At 39.1% G+C, this 5,568-nt stretch overlaps 1 pseudogene; it reads left to right on the top strand.

Moving 5' to 3' along the window:
- The window catches only part of LOC129670943 (hypoxanthine-guanine phosphoribosyltransferase-like), a 25,301-nt pseudogene extending 24,566 nt beyond the window's left edge, over nt 1-735 (top strand).
- The last annotated feature ends 4,833 nt before the right edge of the window (nt 736-5,568 follow it).

Here is a 5,568-nt window from a genome sequence, read left to right as displayed (position 1 = left end):
TTCTTCTTCTTCTTCTTCTTCTTCTTCTTCTTCTTCTTCTTCTTCTTTCTCACTCTTATTTTCAAAAAAACCACAAAACAATTTAGGAAAGGGAAGAATTGTTTTCTCCTTCCAGCACCTCGTAATTTGACCAGACTGATGTTTCCTATTAGTCACATAAAGCTGTAGTCAAGTACGGAATGGAACTTGGCCAGGCTAGGGTGATACTTCTTGCTGGCTGAAATAGTAGAACAGCTGTAATATACAGTAACTGTCTCGTTATTTCACATGACAAATATGGTCATAAGTAAGAAATAAACGATTTTGTTTAATTCTTATAATTGACTCTGCTTTGGGTACTTGCCTCCCACTCTGGAAGCAGAAGTCCCTCGGGTGAGTTTATGAACATGGTCCAGGAGCAGTTAGGAACACTACATAGCACAGTTTTTAGTTCATCTTTTTTAATCACTTACTTTGGCCACTATTTTGATATGCCTTTAATTCCCAGCTTTGTTTTCCTAAGTTACTTAGGAAGACAAAGCAAACTAGTGGAGCATAATTCTGATTTTTTTTCCAAATGTATTCTCCTCAAGTGACTGGTCCAAAGTACCTTGTTTGGTAGAAACCCAGACAACATAGTAATACTCTCTAATGCTGTGCTTGCCTCTTCAGAACACATTTTTCTAGTGTGTTTCTTTTATTTTATAGCATGTTTGTGTCATTAGCAAAACTGGAAAAGCCAAGTACAAAGCCTAAGAGTGCAAGTTGAATCTTTAAACAAAAGGAGTCCTGTTGATTTTGCCAGTAAATTAGCGAGCTTTCTACTTCTGTGGCCATCTACTTAGTAAAGCTTTTTGCATAAACCTTCTAAGAGTTTTATGTTTGTTTAGTTTTAGAAATGGAAGTTGCTGCATTCCTGGACTTTTGATTTGCACTATGAGCCTATAGGCAGACTATCACTTTCCTTTAGTAGGTTGTCACTTACCTTGTGAGTAAAACAAATCTCTTAAATTTTCACTATTTAATTAAATAGTTCTGAGATTGTATCTGTAAGAAGCATTTAAAGAGAAGATATATTAATATTTAACTGGTATTTTAATTTTTATATATTCAAGAGAAAAAAAAAACATGAATGAATCTTGTTAATTATACCACCACCTGTTTAGAACAGTCTGAAGCACTCAGTTTCATGTCAGTAACAGCATCTAAGAGGTTTTGATTAGTGAAATAAACAGATTTTAGCAGTCTTGGCTGTATTTTCCCACTTAGATTATTTCAGTGAATCTTTATCAATAGTTTCTTTTAAATCCCAATAAATAAATTCTAAAAATCTACCACTTTTTAAAGTCTTTAGTGTAAAAGTTCTTAAAACTAAGAACTGTCTCTTAAGGGAATGCTACCTGCCTATCATTTCTCTACAAATTAACTTAGTACAATTTTCCATTGATTACCTTTTCCTTAAGTTTTAGTACCTAATTTAATTGTAATCCTCACCAAATATTGCAAGTAATGGTTATCTGGTAGAACGGTGTGGTAGAGCTAGAAAAGCGCCTACCTACTTGAGACTATAAAATACAGATATTCAGTACTATTTACTATACTTTCTTTTGTTAAAAGAACATGGGTCTCTTTTAGATATCTGTGAGGTTGTTGAAGCTACAGTCTGACCTATAGTTTTCAGACATGTCCTATTACCTTTTTCATGTAGATAAAACTTTGTTGACCAAAGAACAATAACAATAAAACGTTTTGGTTTTTTGGGAGTAAGAGAACTATTTTAAACCAAAAGTCCTATTTCTTTGCTCTCCTGTTGTGAAGTATGAAATAGCAACCTTGGGTCACAGTACGTATTTTTATTCCTTTCAAATTTTGTTCTTATATCCAGCAGTGAGGTAGGGAGCTTTAAATAATACCTAGAACTTGCTGTAGTCAAGCTGGTGAGATGGATCAGCTGCCATCCCTAGGACCACCCTTATGGTGAAAGGAGAGGACCCTGACAAGTTGTCCTCTCACCTTCACACACAGACACACGAGTACACAAACTTACTAAGCTGACAAAATGAATGTAATTAAATTAAAAAATGCCACAGTCCTAGAACTTCTTAGTCAGGTTTATAAAACATTTCCCTTTTGTTTTTCATTTGTTCTTCATAGCCTGCTGTTGCTATGTGTGAATGCAGTGTTTAGGAATAACTGAGTCCTCTCCTCTCCTAAAATGTTACCTACTGAGGTCCACCTGGCTACTCTAGTTAACACTTCTCTCAACTCCCCCTGCTGAGCCTTCTTACTCTTTCAGTTGCACTATAACCTCTATTTTGTTGAGTCAAGTGAGATGACCAGTTTTTGTAGGTAAAACAACAACCCCCTACTTGGCACTACTGGCAGTTTGAAAGTGATGTGAATGCCATGTAATTTTCATTTGTATTCTTTTTATGTATATATACTATTTTCCCAACCCACAGATAGAATGCAAGTTCCATAGCAGGCAAACTTTGTTTGTTTGCTTGTTTGTTTGCTTGTTTGTTTGTTTGTTTGTTTGTGACAAGGTATCTCTTACTTGGTTCAAGCTGTCCTACAACTATGTAGACCAGGCTGCCTTCTGAACTCAGAGATCCATATCCCCCTACCTTCCTAGTGCTTGGATCAAAGGGGTATGCCATCATGTCAAGCTGGCAAAAACCAGCTTGATCTTTTTGACTTGTCTGTACCGAGGCAGGGCCTTCTTAACCCAGGCTGGCTCCAATTTTACTACACTTCTGCCTCTGCCTCCCAAGGATGTGGAGGATGTGGATTATAGCTGACTTGCCATCTGTCTCATTAGTTGGTGTACATTAGGTGAGTTGATCAGTGCCTAGAGAATAGAAGCTCACATGATAGTTGTTGAATGAATAGGTAGCTAAGAGCTCTGGCACTACTCTGGGCTAGATTGTCTGGTTACTTAATAGTGATTGGGCATCCAATTACTTACCTTTAGAACCTGGGAGTGGGGGTGGTGCTGTCTCTCTTTTTACATCTTTTGGAGGGGTGCACTCATGCCGTAGAAGGTGTGTGGAGGTCAGAGAACAACTTTTTTGAATAAGTTCTGTTCCTCCACTTTGTCAGTGTCAGGACTTGAACTCAGGTCATCAGGTGTGGCAGCAAGTACCTTTACCACCTGAACTATCTCACCAGCCCAGTCCTGTCTTCTCTGTGGGCTATAGTAATAGTGGAGGTAAAACAGGACAGTAAGCCGACACATAGCAAATGCTCCAGCAGCATTAGTTATTACTGGAAAACAAATGAATTTTTCAAGTTCTTGCTAAACCATGACACAGCCCAGATTTAACCCAGATCTGCCTGACATTTGCTGCAGGTTTATCCCCCAAGAACTTTTAGTCTTTAGTATACTGTATTATCTGATTGCCTAACCCAACCAGAAGTGTAGCTAACAGCTGGGAAAGAAAGCCTCTTGGCAGTTACTTAACATAATTTGAATGTATATAATGCTAATAATTTTGCTGAGTTCTCACCCAGTTACTCTGAGCACTGTGTGCATATTAAATACTACTTCTGAGCTACTTCCACCTCCCTAATTATGTCATTTTTGCAAACCAATCTTTTTTTTTTTTTTGAGACAGTATTTCTCTGTGTAGCCCTGGCTGTCCTCAACTTTGTAGACCAGGCTGGCCTTGAACTCAGAGATATGCCTTGCCTCTGCCTCCCTGAGTAGTGGGATTACAGGCATGTGCCACTGCGCCTGACTTAAAAACCAACTCTCAACAGATCAAAAGTAATCAGTTTGTAGGACAGGGAATGGGAGTTATTAAAAGGGAGCAGTCATTTTGGGGGTAATAGTCTAAGACAGAGGAAGAATAAATTTTGAAAGAAGCTGTACTTTCCTGTGGCTCTTTAGTATAGGAGTGAATGGCCCTAACCTGCCTCTGTCCTCCAGGGTTTCATTTTCATTACAGTCCTGCAAAATGGATGCTAATAAAGACAGAAAACAAAATTGTATTAAACTTGTTTAGAGAGATAGGAAAGCATATATACATTTTAGGAATTGTAACTGGAGGGTTTTGGTGGGGGGAGGCAGAAGCCTGGACCCAAGCAACCTTAACAAGCTAGACTCAGCCACCCATCCCCAATATGCACTTAAAAGACAAATCATGGTGAAAAGGAGATTTATTTAATGTTATTTAACATTCCAGTGTTGAGAAGGATAAATAAAGGGTTTCAGTGACTCCAAGATAATCCTTCCAGAATGTAAGAGAGGCATAATTAAGTAGTCCTGATCAAGGTATGATCTGGTTGATAGTTGTCTCAGTTTTGGTTTTGCAAGATGAGCCCAAGAAGCCCTTATCCCTCTTATCTTTTCTCCCTTGAGGGAGTCATCTAGGTTCCTCCAGTTATCACTCTGCTGCAGGGTATGTCCTCATGGATAATTACTTCCACCTGTCCTGCAAGATTCTGCTGTCCCATGATTCCTAGGTAATTGGAAGAAAGGTTAAGGATGACTTAACTCTGTCCTTTCAGCCGAAGTCAACAAGACAGACAGAAAATGCAGGTAGAGACACCAGGCTTTTATACTGTTTTTAGTTATCTTGGTTAGGTCCAAGTGAGGAGTCAAGGTGTTTTACAGAAAAATCTAAGTGCTTGTTTCAGGAATATTGATGCCCAAGAAAGTGTTGGTGGTTACATAAAAGCTTTTGCAGTTCTTAACAGATGCTAATAATCATATCTGTAAATATTGATAGGTCTTTATTCAATTCCCTATGTAGAAGATTTATACATGTTAATTGTGCTACCATTAGGCTTATAAGGTTAATCAATTGGTGTCCTTCCTCGCATCTGAGATTCTAGAAACAGTATTATCTGTCCTATGTGTTGGAGAACACAAGCTAGATTCATTCTAGTTAGAGGAACAGTAAACAAGACATTTTTTTTTCATTTATATTATTTCATTTTATTTTTGCAACAGTGTCTCTTCTAGGCCAGACTGAGATTAAAGGTGTGTACCTACCACCACACCAGGCTTAAAAATTAGACTGAGAAATGAACCCAAGGCCTCATGTATGCTAGCCAGGTTTTCTACCGCTGAGCTACACCAGCAGTAAGATAATTTGTGCTGTGAACAAACTAAATTTGGTGTGCTGGCCCTGCGAGGCAGGCCCTGTGATTAGGAAAGGTGATAATTGAGCTGAAATGGAATAAATCTACCACAGGGAAAATCTAGAAGAGAAAACAGAAGAAACTGAGATGGTGACAAACCATCAGAGTTGCTTAAGGGAAGAGTTATAGAACCTAAGACTGAAAAAAAACAAAAGGCCAGACAAAAAACCTGAGCCCAGGGGGACCTGCAGAAACTGATACTCCTACCAAGGACCATGCATGGAGAGGACCTAGACTCCCTGTTCAGTTTAAGTGGGTTCCCTAGTAAGGGGGGCAGGGGTTTGCTCTTTGATCTCCTCCCCCTGGGGGGTGCAGCCTTGCCAGGCCACAGAGGAAGATGATGCAGCCAGCTCTGATAAGACTTGATAGGCTAGGCAAAGATAGAAGGGGAGGAGGACCTTCCCTATCAGTAGACTGGGGAAGGGGCATAGGGGGAGAAGA

Source organism: Psammomys obesus, unplaced genomic scaffold, assembly GCF_907164565.1.
Source record: "Psammomys obesus unplaced genomic scaffold, mPsaObe1.curated_primary_1811, whole genome shotgun sequence".
Lineage (NCBI taxonomy): Eukaryota > Metazoa > Chordata > Mammalia > Rodentia > Muridae > Psammomys > Psammomys obesus.
The sequence above is the reverse complement of the archived record's forward strand: the minus strand, read 5'-3'. Positions and strand labels throughout refer to the sequence as shown.